Below are 17,435 nucleotides of genomic sequence, written 5' to 3'. Positions count from 1 at the left end.
GAAAATTAGAGCTGCAGTTTCCCCTTGCTTTCAGGGATCTGCAGTACCAGCACAGCAAGGCACTGTTGGGTGATATTATAAGGCCAATTCATTGAAGCATTCAAATTGCTGCCCTGCAACCACTGAAAAGGCTGCTGGCCCTCTTCTAGAAACATACTTTTGTGTGGCCTCTAACACATACACATCCGCTGAGGCATGCAAGCCAGTCCACCATGGCAATGTCCAAGTGCCTGTCTGATTGAAAATATCCGGACATCCTTATGTCATGTCAGATTGAACAACAGGGGTCTCTAGAGGCAGACCCACCAATATAAAAGGAGCCAAGGAGTTGAGGCGTCAGTAGAGAGGCCGTAACAGCAGAATGGACAAGACATTGGGTGCTACCTGAATAACAGATCCACCTGAGAGAGTTCAACAGTTCTAAAGCTGCCCAAACGGACTGTCGGTGGCTTGACTGTGAAGTGTAAATGCGATTTATCGTAAGTAAATCAAGACGAAGATAACGTGTACTGATCGAAAGGGAACGGCGAGCACTGCCGCAGGTGGTAGTAAAAAATCGCATGAATTGAGCAAAGGAGTCAATCCAGCTAGCACAATGATTGTGAGTATGGAGCTAAGAAGAATGGGGCACAATGGAGCAACTCCGCAGAAGCCACACATTCCTGGAGTACTTTTGAGTGAAGCTTGATGTGGTGTAAAGAGCGATGCTCCTGGGTAATGGATGAACGGAAACGAGGGATTTGAAGGGATGAATCACTGTATACACAGCACCAATCCGATGAAAGGGTTTGATTTAGTGAGTGGGTGGAGAACGTTACTGTCGTCGTCTGTAGGGCCAAAAGTGAGTTACGGAGGATGTCGGGTTACGATACGGTTAGGATGTGGTCCCCTTATTGCGCTTAAGGTAACGTGGACCTACTACAACTTAGGCGCTATGTTGCAGTAATTTATCGGAATGTCTAAGGCCTCTAAAGTTCGAGAATGGTTGCCAGTTTTGTAGACCAAACGAGTTTACAACCTTGCTGCTCGCTTGTCTCGACCATTAGGTTCACTGGAATTGCGTTGGCGCTCTCAGTTACGACCACATTCGGATCACAGATACTCCCATCGCACCCCTAAGATCTTCGACGTTCCTCTACCGTGTACCATGACTAGACAGAAACTCCCTCGTTCGCCTTTAGTTTCTCGGGTTTTATTTCTATTGTAGTTTACATCTCGTGATTTCTCACTGGCCGAACGCAGTCTTCCGGTCCCCTAAAAAATGATTAACAATAGTAAAAGCATATCTACGTCTCATTTCAGTACTTTCTAATTCATTAAATTTGTGAGCCTCCTTATTTATGAATTTATGAGTCTCTACGGAACTACGAATCTGTTGAATGACGCTGCACTCGTCTCTTATTTAAGCAGATTTGTGGTGTCACATCCGCAACTTTAATCATGCTCGCCACCATTACCATGATCGATCTTGAGATCAAGGCCAATTATGCCGGCAGTAGGAAGAGTACCTCATACTTTAGGCAACAGTGAGGACAGTGAAGTGGTACAGTGAAGTACTCGTTTCAAGCCGTACCAGTATACAAAGGCCCCTATTTTCTTTAATTCAGTTTTTCATCAGTTTGGCACCCAGTGTAAGGGAAGTTTGCAGCTCGAAACAGCGGATATATCGGTAACTGTTGAATGTATTACTGAGAGATTCTAAGATTCAGGAAAATCTCGATTGCATTACTTAAATGCTAAGTATTAACAAGAGGATCAGGAACTGTTCTTTGTTCGGTTATGTTCATGCACAGAAAATAGGAAATATTTGTCTCAATTAGATACGTTTCTCTTAACAATTCAACAAAAAAAGTATTTCTTTGTAATCTTATACTGTGCGGGGTATCTTTTCTTTCGCACGGTAACGATTGTTGTTCAAATGTTCAAATGTGTGTGAAATCTTATGAGACTTAACTGCTAAGGTCATCAGTCCCTAAGCTTACACACTACTTAACCTAAAGTATCCTAAGGACAAACACACACACCCATGCCCGAGGGAGGACTCGAACCTCCGCCGAGACCAGCCGCACAGTCCATGACTGCAGCGCCTGGACCGCTCGGCTAATCCCGCGCGGCAGCAATTGTTGTCTGAGGTTGGCAGTACCGCAGGTTGTGGCAGTGGAACGAGCGGTGGATACGTTACCAGTGACGGAGGTTTAAGGGCTACCATGGTGGTCAGCGGCCGTAGTAAAGTACCGGCTTGGTAGTGAGCAGCGAATGAGGCTACCGCCACATCGGACGCGCCTCACTTGGTACTAAGGCTCACCTGATACATAGCGCTTGGATGCATGGTGGCTACACCAGAACAGAGATGCCGTTCCTCTCTCGCACTGTCAAAATGTCTCTTCCAGTGACGAGTCAGAAAACGCTTCTAGTAGACAATACTTATTAGAAATATGAACTGTTGCGGAAACAACCATCTTGCAGCCTACATAGTATTACGGGTGAGACAAGTACAAATAGCGAATTAAACATATTGTACAAACAACTTCGGGTATCTAAATACAATTTCCTTGTTGTTTTCGAATTACTGTATAATCACTCGACATCCTTCCCATGGCTATTACAGAGAAGCTACAAGAAACGAAATATTAATTTCAGGGCAGGCATATCTCCGAGAAGCGCCTAATGGTAACATTAAGGTGAGTAAATATAAATTCTATACTTTCGTTTTATTTTTTTAGTTTCCGAATACTGAATATTTTTTGTTACACTATCACTAGGGGTCTCTAGTGACCCCAATATAATGTCCTTTTCATAAGTATAACTTTAAGAAGTATTGAATACAAACACATTCTTTATGTTTCTCCATCTCCTAAAACTTGATGGATGTGGCATGAATCAAAATGCATAATTATTTTTAATCGTTTATTTCAATAGAAGGTACAAATGATTATGTTGAAACTACAAATACTTTTGAACAAATTCCAAAGCGAGAATTGTGAGACATTATATTTAGGGTAAGATATTGTCGAGTAGTTTTTACACACAGAGTAGCCACATTTTGAACACAAGTCAGTGTATTTTCTATCCGCAGATCTTTTACAAAATGGGCACTGTCCTGTTTTCCATCTGTGGTGTTGGTAAAAGTATTGAGGAACTAATATAGTCTAGTTTTCTACCAATTTATTGCTCCTGGTTCTATGAGGAATGCCTGTTTCCTGTAGGTAGGCCTATCTGCCCAGCCTGGTGTATGATGCAGCCATATTATAAACGCATTCAGTGTACTAGTATCAATCGTGTTGTAAAATTATATCCTGGGAACTTTCTGCTCATCCTCTTTGTAGTTTGCGCTGTCACCATCTTGTCAATTGTATCTACTCTTGACTCTATTTTATTAGATTCCAGAATCATTATTGACTCCGTTGCTTCATGATCTTCAACTTTCTTCCTTGGCTACTTTGTACTAAACATAGTTACAACTTTGACTTTTTGGATAGTACCTAGCAAATCATGCATGCTATTGGAACCCAAATATGTGCGAATATTTGACTCGACATTTGGTCTCAGTGAAGCTTCTAGTCGTTCTCCTTTATATCCTCTGACTGGTCCTATATTGGTGAGATCAATTTTCAATAGTGCTTTCGCTAAACCAAGCCTTGTGAAAAAACTGTCAGCTGTTACAATTCTGATAGTGTATTCTGAGCTTTTCATCATATATAAGCAACTCACTTGCCTTGACCAGCTTCGAGTATTTCATTTTCTTGTCGATCAGTGTAAACCTACAGATATATTACATAAAATGTTACATTATCACATGCAGAAAACAGCTTCAATCCATATTTTTCTGATTCTGAAAGAATATGTTGCCAAAATGGACATCTACCAAGACATACCACAAGTTGTTCATCAGTTGTCGCGATGGTGTGAGGAACATAAGCGTCTTGAAATGTCTTTAACCGCTTTTCAAATATTTCTCTGATGGGAGCCTGCTTGTCACCGTCATGGTTGCGATGTCTCGCATCCATATCGGCATAAAAGATGCATTTCTAAATTTGGGTAGAGCGAATCCTAGCCATTACTTCACTAAAATGGACCCATCCCCCTTATTCTACGTACGTGTAATTGCTTCATTATGGGCCCCGTAAGCATCGGCTAGGATCAAGATACCGATAAAACATTTCATTACAACGTCATCTGCTGGATTCCATCAATTACCGTAAACTAGATTTACACTTTGTTAGTCCACTTAAGTATTTCATCAACCATGTTTTTCCCAAGAAACAATTTGATTCTATGGTGACCACAATTTTTACTGCGATATTTATTAGACCTCGCTTTACCCCTATTATGTTGCATTTTTCCTCTCTTCCGCAAGTTCTTCTCAACTCGTATTTTTGCCACACGTCTTCTTTATATTTCGGCCTACGACAAACAGATGAAGCGTGTACATCGTGATACTAGGCGCTACCGCACATAAATACTAACAAAAACTACAACAAGTACTTAACAATAAAAGTCAGAAGTATGAGTCACTGCCTTGACAATTCGGACTTCAGCACTGATCAAATCTTCTTTCGAACTTTGCATTTGATTCCGGAATATTCTCTTCTGACACGTCTATTTCTATATCACTGCATGAGGTATCAGAATCTATATCGCTGATATCACTGATTGTCCAGAGAGAGGATTAGCTACTAGCATATTTCGAGCACTGAAAAATGGTTCAAATGACTCTGAGCACTATGGGACTTAACATCTATGGTCATCAATCCCCTAGAATTTAGAACTACTTAAACCTAACTAACCTAAGGACATCACACAACACCCAGTCATCACGAGGCAGAGAAAATCCCTGACCCCGCTGGGTTCGAACCCGGGAACCCGGGCGTGGGAAACGAAAACGCTACCGCACGACCACGAGCTGCGGACAATATTTCGAACACTGTTTTACGGTAAGGCAATCAGTGATTTTCAGCTTAATGCAACAGACACAGAACTACTGTCCACAAGTGTGCAACGAATAACTGACGGCACTTTACAACAGTATTTCCAAGAACATAACTACGCAAATACAGCGACAGTTATAGATTGTAAAACAACATTAATGAATAATAAAACTGCAACAGAGAAGTGGTGTCGTATATGACCCCAGCGGTAACCAGTGGTACTTTAAAGATTTTCTGTTGACGTAAATATATTCAAAAAGTTATGTGCATGTATTATGGAACTATTGCTTATTCCGGGAAGAGTCCATTTTTTTTCATAATTATGAGAAATAGAGAGCAATGTTTTTTTTATAAAAATTACGCTCTGGGGTCACTAGAGACCCTACGTTTTTAGGAGGGTTGCACAAGTTGTCAATAAAGTAGTAAGAAGAAACTTTCTAACACTTATTTACATTGCTAAGAAATCGAAGACAACTGAAACGATGGCGTATTTACTCAGGGAATGGTATGAGAGGGTCCGTCAAGAAAATGACATTAGAAGTAGCGTTATCGGAAGTGGTTAAATTGAGTAATTATTCTTCGTCCTGTGTTGGCTGAAATGATATATTGTTGGATGATACATGGGTGTCCGAAGGCAGCTGATAAATGTCATCTCGAACGGATTGAAGTTCTGCAACAATTAAATTTACAATTTTGCTACGCAGTATAAGTTTTTGCAAAGATGAAATTTCAGATGTATATGATAAGAAACTGTAAAAGAAAAAAATATATTTGTTTCTGTTTCTCTCGATGTCTTACCGCTTCATTAGCGTACGTAAGTGGACACTGATGAAGTACTGAATGAATTAAAGGAAGAAATAAAGTGTAATTAAAACTCAGACTGATAGCTGTAACTGGTTTGATGCTTCCCAGTCCAAACAATAGAGATTAAAGACAGCATCACTACCTTACATGCTTCTCAAAATGGTTCAAACGGGACTAATCACTATGGGACTCAACATCTGAGGTCATCAGTCCCCTAGAATTAGAACTACTTAAAGCTAACTAACCTAGGGACATCACACACGTCCATGTCCGATGCACGATTCGAACCTGCGACCGTAGCAGCAGCGCCGTTCCGGACTGAAGCGCCCAGAACCGCTCGGTCACAACGGCCGGCTCATGCTTCTCAATTCGAGCACTTCTGTCCTGCTTTTCCTTTCTAATTATTCCACTTTTACTCTCGTTAATATTGTATATTGACCTTTTCTATGGGTTGTATCTTTATTTTTGAGAACTTCATACGACCTGCAGCATTTTATGTTTCCAAAGCGTTTTCTTGGGAGAAAAGCCAGAAGAATAAACGCTGATTTTTCTTAAGTCATGATCGTAATATTAAATGTAATGTCAGAAATGCCTCTCTTGTGACCTAATTTTTCCTTGAGATACACTGATGGCCATCTAGGAGATCTCATTATTATTATCCAGTCTTCTGTGTATTATTCTTGCCGGCAACTTTGGTATACGTACTTTCAAATTGTGCGAGATATCACGTACTTATACGCTCATGTTCAGAAAAATAGTAGAAGACCTTGAACGACTATACAGGATGTTCATATTCACAGGACGTGTACATCAATATGTTCAGCAGAAATCATTAGCATCTGAACCGTGTCTGCGCTGAGGTTCACAGTCAATATCGACATCGCGGTGCAACAGCACCTACAGGTAAAATGTTGTCGCTATAAACTGAAGGTAACGGCCCAGTGTACAGACGTACAGGATGTCTCGCAGACGGATGCGCGAACCGTACCATTAAATTAGTGAGTTTGAAAATGGACACTTCGTTTTGAATGTAATGCATCCATCCATGAAATTGTTGCTCGTCTAAGACGAAGCGATTCGGCATTGCCACGGATATCTGCAGAACACGACGAGATAGGTCAAGCCGCTGCACACCATCCTTCGAGAAGATCGACAACATGTCCGAATGGCATTGCAAGAAAGGTCTGCGTCCTCCTCAGTTCTGGCGCTACAGTGGATCAGTGTAACACACCGTGCACTATCAGGGGTGAGAGTTCGTCGCCCAAATACGGCATGGGCTAGTGCGTGGCGTCCACCTCTCCGCCTACATTTGACACATGTGCAGAAACATGCAAGACGCCAGTGGTGTATGTAACGAGTTCACTGGGGACACGAATGGCACGAGATAGCGTTTTCGGACGAATCAAAACATGTGCAGAAACATGCAAGACGCCAGTGGTGTATGTAACGAGTTCACTGGGGACACGAATGGCACGAGATAGCGTTTTCGGACGAATCAAGGCTCTGTTCGTTTGAAAATGATGGCTGCATTTTGGTTCGCCGCAGACAGGGTGAGCGGCGTCACAGTGTCTGCATTCTCACAAGACATACTGCGCCAAGTCATGGCCTTATGTCGTGGGGCGCTATTGGGTACAACAACAAATCACAGTTGGTGCGTGTCCACGGCATTGTGACCAGTGTGACTTTTGACCTAGACGAATGACATCCTACGACTCGCAACCATACGCTTTATGCACAACAACCCAGACGCCATTTTTCAGCAAGACAAAGCTCGAGTATATGTTGGTGCACGAACACATGTCTTCCTGGTGTCTCAGGATGCCTCCATTTGCCCTGGCCTGCCAGATCACCAGACTTGCCGCCAGTCGAAAACGACGTGCGACGTGCGACGATTGCAGCGCTGTGACCCAAAGCCAACCACCACAGATGAACTGTGGAAGCAAAGTAATGCAGCATGAATGGTTATATCACAGCACGCTACTCGCGCCTTAGACACGTGGATGACACCACAGATGGAACAAGTTAATAGGGAACGTTATGGACCTTGTGCCTACTAGGCAATAGGACACACACTCAGATGATGGTTCAAATGGCTTTGAGCACTATGGGACTTAATATCTATGGTCATCAGTCCCCTAGAACTTACAACTACTTAAACCTAACTAACCTAAGGACATCACACAACACCCAGTCATCACGAGGCAGAGAAAATCTCGGACCCCGCCGGGAATCGAACCCGGGAACTCGGGCGTGGACACTCAGATGAGCTCACTGAAATGCTAATCATTCGCAGAACATATTTATACAGATGTACTGAGACTATGAACTTCCTTCCTCCAGCCGTTCAATGTGTTCTGTTTTTATCTGAACATGAATGTCATCTTTGGGATGAAGTGGATGGTGTTCCTCTGAGAGTCCGATAGTGTCTTTTTAGTCTCTTAGATTCTACGAACTGAGTCCAGCAGATGTTTACGTACCACTTCGCCCAACGATTATAGAAATCCCGAAGGAATGTCATCAATCACCTATGCATTGTTGGCCTGTAAGACCTCTGAAGCGCCATCGGGATCGAATACTGAAAGCCCTATCTCTTCCAAATCTTTGAACATTTCTTTGTCGTTCACGTCATCAGGTTCTCCCTCTCGCAGAGGCCCACGGTATTCTTTTTCCGATTTCGGCTGTCTGTCGTGTTTAACATTGCAATTACTTTTACATCCTCGGTGTTGTCACTTTGCTTGTAAGTCGTCCAAAAATTATTTTAAATTTTCTATATTGAGCCTGTACTTCCGACAGCTACTTCCTTTGTGAGTTATTCATATTTTTCTTGCGACCATTTCGCTTTAGCTTCCTTGCCCTCATGTCCTCAGAGTACTTCAGATGCACGTTCTCATCCCTCAGTGCTTCATTAAAACACTTGATTATACAGTGATTCTTTCAGACATATCTCTTTTACTCCATCCTATTCTTCATCGTTACTCAGTTCTGATCTGATCTACCCATTATACGACTTATTAACAAATATATGATTTCGAAATGAGTGTAGCACCATAGTATAATCTATATGGAGCTGGCCTGTGTTTGTAGGTCTCCTCCAAGCATGATTCTTCTCCTTGTCACTTAGTATCGAGCGATAATCATTAATTGGCATCTCTCCTTCAAAACTATTATACAGTGTATTCGAAAATAATTGTAAAATGTTTAAAGAAGTATAACTTTACGCAGCAAAATCTAATATAATCCCTAAAGCATTATGAAAAGTTTTGCTTTTGTGTGGTCAATTACCCAGGACTTGCATTACGCTATGATGTTACTATAAAATGTTGGTGGATATTACATTTGAATACTGCAGTGCCGTTACTCAAACAGTCGCGAAACAACACAGCAACTTCATAGTCCTAGGGGAAATCGACACAACACTCCATAGTCAATAAGCAGATTTAAATCAAACAAGACGAGCGAGTACAAGGCTCGTTACCTTCGCTGAATATTAAGAGAGAGATCGTTGACACCGGCCACTGCGCACAACGAAAATACTGTCGCAGTGAGTATGACAAGCTTTGATGTGCAACAGATTATATTTATTAACAGTGAGTCCCCCACCAATAGGAAGTTGTAGGACAATGTTTAGTTTCCTGCAATTTAAATCAAGTGTTACCGTAACAGACTTTTATTAGCTGTATTTATTAAACAGAGACAAAAGTGCTTAACATAGAGCAAAATTTTCTAAAATTCGGCATTAAATCCACACGAAAATGATGTCAACACGTTGGGGAGGTTCCAAATTTTATGGAATACTACATGGATAAAATATAACAATATATCCTGAACTGAGGAACTCATTAATTTAACGTTAGTGAGACAAGATCACAAATTATCATCAAATGGGTAACTCACATTCGATGCCAGAACAAGTCAATCATGTGCATCTCTGTGTGAAAATCCCGCTACCACAAACTGCCGAACTTACATTTCCCATAACCAACAAAGCATGTGCGCTTCAGCCCCAGACAGCAGCCGGGACAACAAAGGCATACTGATTGGGCACAAACCCACGAAACATACTTCCCCATTCTCAAATCTCGACTTGAAAGAAACTGTAAATAGAAGGGATGACTCGAAGCTATTGCAAGTGTGACGGACGAGAACGTCATTATTTGACGGAAAAAAGACATGTGAAATTTCTCACACAAAACGCACATTTACCTACTTTAAATTAGCGTTGGTCTGGTGCCTTCTCGATTGGTTGGCCTTCTGGTACCAAGCACAGTGCTAGGACGACTCAATCGATTGGAAGAACCATACTTCTTATAAAAGCAACCATCTCTCCAACTTAAACCGGTTACTGCCACAGAGGCTTGATCTTTGAAGGTCATGCAGAAAAGCCAGAAATACGGTATTCAGTTGTTCTCTGGGGATAGCCAACATGACGTCCCCTGCCCTTAGCTAGGCCAGGCGTCGGCTCTGTCTACAAAATATCGAAGTAGGTCACAGCCCCACCTGGAAGGCTCACGTCTCCTAAAGAGATTCACCGTCTGCCTTCTGCCGACACCGGGTTCCCGGGTTCAATTCTCGGCGGGGTCAGTGATTTTCTCTGCCTCGTGATGACTGGGTGTTGTGTCATGTCCTTAGGTTAGTTAGGTTTAAGTAGTTCTAAGTTCTAGGGGACTGATGACCATAGATGTTAAGTCCTATAGTGCTCAGAGTCATTTGAACCATTTCTGCCGACAACAGGATGCTGAGACGCCCCTAGGAATGCACCTTCCCAGTGAGAAAAACGCGAAGTCTTCCTGCTAAGCCCACACGTCAAATCCTCTAAATGAAGTAACCATGAAACGGTGACATAAAATGAAACCATGTCATTTAGGATATGTATCAGTAATGTCACATCATCTATTTCGTACATCTTTCAAAAAGAACCAAAATTCCCAAAATTGCAGTACGTCTCACCTGGTTTAGGCATCCCAAAAATTAGCTAAATCGGACAACTACTGGAACATGTCGTAAAGAACAGACGCCGCGATATAAATATGACGAGCACGACCAGGCCGGCCGGGGTGGCTGAGCGGTTCTAGGCGCTTCAGTCCGGAACAGCGCGACCGCTACGGTCGCAGGTTCAAATCCTCCCTCGGGCGTGGATGTGTGTGATGTCCTTAGGTTAGCTAGGTTTAAGTAGTTCTAAGTTCTAGGGGACTGATGACCTCAGCTGTTAAGTCCCATAGTGCTCAGAGCCATCTGAGCCAAGCACGACCAGTAGATCATTTCAGTGTGGATGCACACTACACCCGAACTCTCACAGGAATCGTCGAAATGCTCCACGTAACGAGAGTAATGAGCAAGAGACACTACACCGGTAGTGTGTGGTTAAGTTGAGAATTTAGGTCTGACGTGAGGCGTGCTAGGACAGTCCATGCATTTGCGATGACCACTGTGTCCACATGCCACAGTGGTCAGCGCCTCTACCTGCTAAGCAGGAGACCCAGGCTCGAATCATGGTGCAGGACAAATTGTCCCCTTCTTTTAAGTCAATGCTCACTGGCAGCTAATGTCATTTATTCCTTTGCGTCACTATTGTTTTACTTTTATACCATTGTACAGTGAGGTACTAATCCTTATAACACAAAATAATTATCCTCGTTTTTATTTTTTATTTATTTATTCTTTAACTGGTTTGTTTTTCAAGATCTGAAAAAAGTCGGCAAAGCTCAAAGAGATCTGATAATGCTGCTACAAGCTCTTCGCCGATATTTTTAGTTATAATTTCTAATACAAAAGTACAATAATTTCCGAACACAGAGATTCTAGTATTTTAGGAAGTAAAAGAAAATGTTCAAATTTCAAATGTGTGTGAATTCCTAAGGGACCAAACTACTATCGTCATCGCTCCCTAGACATACACACTACTTAAACTAACTTATGCTAAGAACCACACACACACAATCATAGCCGAGGAAGGACTCGAACCTTCGGCGGGAGCGGCCACGCAATCTGTGACATGACGCCTCTAACTAAGCGGCCACTCCGCGTGGCAGAAGTGAGAACCAATCAACAACGATTGAAACAGCTAAGCTGTTACATGACGTACAGTCTTCTAAATTGCCAAATACTGTTAAATCACAGAGGAAAAAAATGTGTTCCACTGTGTCCTCAAACAAGGATGACACCTTGTGGGACTCTGAGTGAAAAAAAAAATGCAGCAGTAAGATATCGAGAGTAACAGAAACAGCGATATTTTTTCCTTTTACAGTTTATTATCTTATACATCTGAAATTCCTTCTTTGCAAAAACTAATACTGCGTAGCAAAATTCTAAATTTAATTGTTGCAGACCTTCAATCCGTTAGAGATGACATTTATCAGCTGCCTTCGGACACTCTCGTGTATCACACAACAATATATCATTTCAGCCAACACAGGACGAAGAATAATTACTTAATTTAACCACTACCGATAACGCTACTTCGCATGACATTTTCTTGACGGACCCTCTCATACCATTCCCTGAATAAGTACAGCATCGTGACAGTTGTCTTCGATTTCTTAGTAATGTGAATAAGTGTTAGAAAGTTTCTTCTTACTAATTTATTGACAACTTCTTCAACCCTCCTAATAAGGTGGGGTCTCCAGTGGCCCCAGAGCGTAATTTTTTATAAAATGAACATTGTTCTATATTTCTCATAATTATGAATAAAGGACTCTTCGCTGAATAAGTAATAGTTTCATAATAGATGCAAATAACTTTTTGAATATGTTTACTTAAACAGAAAATCGTTATAGTACCTCTGGTTACCGCTGGGGTCATAAACGACACCACTTCTCTCTTGGAATTTTATAATTCTTTAATGTGTTTTACAATCAATAACAGTCGCTATATTTGTGTCGTTATATTCTTGGAATTATTGTTGTAAAGTGCCGTCAGTTATTCGTTGGAGGCTTGTGGACAGTAGTTCTGTGTCTGTTTCATTAAGCTCAAAATTACTGATTGCCTTACCGTAAAACCCTGCTCGAAATATGCTAATAGCTAATCCTATCTCTGGACAATTAGTGATACCAGCGCTATATATTCTGATGCCTCATGCAGTGATATAGAAATAGACGTGTCAGAAGAGAATATTCCGGAATCAAATGCAAAGTTCGAAAGAAGATTTGATCAGTGCTGAAGCCCGAATTGTCAAAGCAGTAACACATACTTCTGACTTTTATTGTTAAGTACTTATTGTAGTTTTTGTTAGTATATATTTGCGGTATACAAAGGAATACAAACGTCTCAAAAATGAGATCGACAGGAAGTGCAAAAATGGCTAAGCAGGGATGGCTACAGCACAAATGTAAGGATATAGAGGCTTATCTCACTAGGGGTAAGATAGATACTGCCTACAGGAAAATCAAAGAGACCTTTGGAGATAAGAGAACCACTTGTTTGAACCTCAAGAGCTCAGATGGAAACCCAGTTCTAAGCAAAGAAGGGAAAGCAGAAAGGTGGAAGGAGTATATAGAGGGTCTATACAAGGGCGATGTACTTGAGGACAATATTATGGAAATGGAAGAGGATGTAGATGAAGATGAAATGGGAGATACGATACAGCGTGAAGAGTTTGACAGAGCACAGAAAAACCTGAGTCGAAACAAGGCCCCCGGAGAAGACAACATTCCATTGGAACTACTGACGGCCTTGGGAGAGCCAGTCCTGACAAAACTCTACCATCTGGTGAGCAAGATGTATCAAACAGGCGAAATACCCTCAGACTTCAAGAAGAATATAATAATTCCAATCCCAAAGAAAGCAGGTGTTGACAGATGTGAAAGTTACCGAACAATCAGTTTAATAAGCCACAGCTGCAAAATACTAACACGAATTCTTTACAGACGAATGGAAAATCTGGTAGAAGCCGACCTCGGGGAAGATCAGTTCGGATTCCGTAGAAATACTGGAACACGTGAGGCAATACTGACCTTACGACTTACCTTAGAAGAAAGACCTACGTTTCTAGCATTTGTAGACTTAGAGAAAGCTTTTGACAATGTTGACTGGAATTCTCTCTTTCAAATTCTAAAGGTGGCAGGGGTAAAATACAGGGAGCGAAAGGCTATTTACAATTTGTACAGAAACCAGATGGCAGTTATAAGAGTCGAGGGACATGAAAGGGAAGCAGTGGTTGGGAAGGGAGTAAGACAGGGTTGTAGCCTCTCCCCGATGTTATTCAATCTGTATATTGAGCAAGCAGTAAAGGAAACAAAAGAAAAATTCGGAGTAGGTATTAAAATTCATGGAGAAGAAGTAAAAACTTTGAGGTTCGCCGATGACATTGTAATTCTGTCAGAGACAGAAAAGGATCGGGAAGAGAAACTGAACGGAATGGACAGTGTCTTGAAAGGAGGATATAAGATGAACATCAACAAAAGCAAAACGAGGATAATGGAATGTAGTCGAATTAAGTCGGGTGATGCTGAGGGAATCAGATTAGGAAATGAGACACTTAAAGTAGTAAAGGAGTTTTGCTATTTGGGGAGCAAAATAACTGATTATGGTCAAAGTAGAGAGGATATAAAATGTAGACTGGCAATGACAAGGAAAGCGTTTCTGAAGAAGAGAAATTTGTTAACATCGAGTTTAGATTTAAGTGTCAGGAAGTCTTTTCTGAAAGTATGTGTATGGAGTGTAGCCATGTATGGAAGTGAAACATGGACGATAAATAGTTTGGACAAGAAGAGAATAGAAGCTTTCGAAATGTGGTGCTACAGAAGAATGCTGAAGATTAGATGGGTAGATCACTTAACTAATGAGGAAGTATTGAATAGGATTGGGGAGAAGAGAAGTTTGTGGCACAACTTGACCAGAAGAAGGGATCGGTTGGTAGGACAAGTTCTGAAGCATCAAGGGATCACCAATTTAGTATTGGAGGGCAGCGTGGAGGGTAAAAATCGTAGAGGGAGACCAAGAGATGAATACACTAAGCAGATTCAGAAGGATGTAGGTTGCAGTAGGTACTGGGAGATGAAGAAGCTTGCACAGGATAGAGTAGCATGGAGAGCTACATCAAACCAGTCTCAGGACTAAAGACCACAACAACAACAGCATATGCGGTAGCGCCTAGTATCACGATGTACACGCTTTATCTGTTTGCCGAGGGCCGAAATACAAAGAAGACTTGTGGCAAAGATACGAGTTTAGAAGAACTTGCGGAAGAGAGGAAAAATGCAGAATAATAGGGCTAAAGCGACGTCTAATAAATATCGCAGTAAAAATTGTGGACACCATGGAATGAGATTGTTTCTTGGGAAGAACACTGTTGATGAAATACTAAAGTGGACTAACAAAGAATAACTCTTGTTTACGGTAATTGATGGAATCCAGCAGATGATGTTTTAATGAAATGTTTTATCGGTATCTTTATCCTAGCAGATGCTTACGGAGCCCATAATGAAGCAATTACACATATGTAGAATAAGTGGGATGGGTCCATTTTAGTGAAGTAATGGCTAGAAATTGTTCTACCCAAATTTAGAAATGCATCTTATATGCCAATGTGGATGCGAGACATCGCAACCGCGCAGTTGACAAGCAGGCTCCCATCAGAGAAATATTTGAAAAGCGGGTAAAGACATTTCAAGACGCTAATGTTCCTCACACCATCGCGACAGCTGGTGAATAACTTGTGGCATGTCGTGGTAGCCGTCGAATTCGGCAATATATTCTTTCAGAACCAGAAAAATATGGATTGAAGTTATGGTCTGTATTTTATAATGTAACATTTTACTTTTTCTATCCGTAGATTTACACTGACAGACAAGAAAATGAAACACACTAAGCTGGTCAAGACAAGAGAGCTGCTTTGAATATGATGAAACGCTTGGAATATACCTGCAGAATGTAACAGATGACAGTTTTTTTTTTTTTTTTTTTTTTTTTTTTTTTTTTTTTTTTTTTTTTTTTTTTTTTTTTTTTTTTTTTTTTTGCAAACCTTGGTTTAGCGAGAGCATTATTGAAAATTTATCTCACCAATTTAGGAAAACACGCCAGGCGTTTGTGAATTTAGCTATTGCCGTGGAGCGGCTAGGCCAGTATACTAAATAGACCTTCAACAAATCAAGATAAGTACGACTCTACATAACTTAAACAAGCGCGTGACTTAGCCACGTAACAACTTCTCGCTGAAATAAAAGCTACAGAAGCCATCGAGGAAAGAATGCTACCTATTGACATGAGCACAAAAGGCTGCTAACTCTCGTCGTCTGTGTTTGGCAGTTTCCACTGGATTCGCCGCTGACCATCAATAAAATCTGGCGTAATGATTCCTAGTAATATTTTGCTTTGACCCTCTCCTTAAATCAACATACAATATGTATGTTATATTCTAAAATCATTGGGGGAAGTGGCAACAAAACGACTATTCACGTTGGTGTGTAGAATATATGAGTCTGGCGACATACCATCTGACTTTCGGAAAAGCTTCATCCACACAATTCCGAAGACGGCAAGAGCTGACAAGTGCGAGAATTATCGCACAATCAGCTTAACAGCTCATGCATCGAAGCTGCTTACAAGAATAATATACAGAAGAATGGAAAAGAAAATTGAGATTGAGCTAGGTGACGATCAGTTTGGCTTTAGGAAAAGTAAAGAGACGAGAGAGCCAATTCTGACGTTACGGCTAATAATGGAAGCAAGGCTACAGAAAAATCAAGACACTTTCATAGGATTTGTCGCCCTGGAAAAAGCGTTCGACAATATAAAATGGTGCAAGCTGTTCGAGATTCTGAAAAAAGTAGGGGTAAGCTATAGGGAGAGACGGGTCATATACAATATGTACAACAACCAAGAGGGAATAATAAGAGTGGACGATCAAGCACGAAGTGCTCGTATAAAGAAGGGTGTAAGACAAGGCTGTAGCCTTTCGCCCCTACTCTTCAGTCTGTACGTCGAGGAAGCAATGATGGAAATAAAAGAAAGGTACAGGAGTGGAATTAAAATACAAGGTGAAAGGATATCAATGATACGATTCGCTGATGACATTGCTATCCTGAGTGAAAGTGAAGAAGAATTAAATGATATGCTGAACGGAATGAACAGTCTAATGAGCCCACAGTATGGTTTGAGAGTAAATCGGAGAAAGACGAAGGGAATGAGAAGTAGTAGAAAAGAGAACAGCGAGAAACTTAACATCAGGATTTATGATCACGAAGTCAATGAAGTTAAGGAATTCTGCTACCTAGGCAGTAAAATAACCAATGACGGACGGAGCAAGGAGGATATCAAAAGCAGACTCGCTATGGCAAAAAAGGCATTTCTGGCCAAGAGAAGTCTTCTAATATCAAATAACGGCCTTAATTTGAGTAAGAAATTTCTGAGGATGTACGTTTGGAGTACAGCATTGTATGGTAGTGAAACATGGACTGTAGGAAAACCGGAACAGAAGAGAACTGAAGCGTTTGAGATGTGGTGCTATAGACGAATGTTCAAATGAGGTGGGCTGATAAGGTAAGGCATGAGGAGGTTCTACGCAGAATCGGAGAGGAAAGGAATATGTGGAAAACACAGATAAGGAGGAGGGACAGGATGATAGGACATCTGCTAAGACATGAGGGAATGACTTTCATGGTACTAGAGGGAGCTGTAGAGGGCAAAAACTGTAGAGGAAGACAGAGATTGGAATACGTCAAGCAAATAATTGAGGACGTAGGTTGCAAGTGCTACTCTGAGATGAAG

This window comes from Schistocerca piceifrons, chromosome 4, assembly GCF_021461385.2.
Source record: "Schistocerca piceifrons isolate TAMUIC-IGC-003096 chromosome 4, iqSchPice1.1, whole genome shotgun sequence".
Lineage (NCBI taxonomy): Eukaryota > Metazoa > Arthropoda > Insecta > Orthoptera > Acrididae > Schistocerca > Schistocerca piceifrons.
This window is presented reverse-complemented; position numbering follows the sequence as displayed.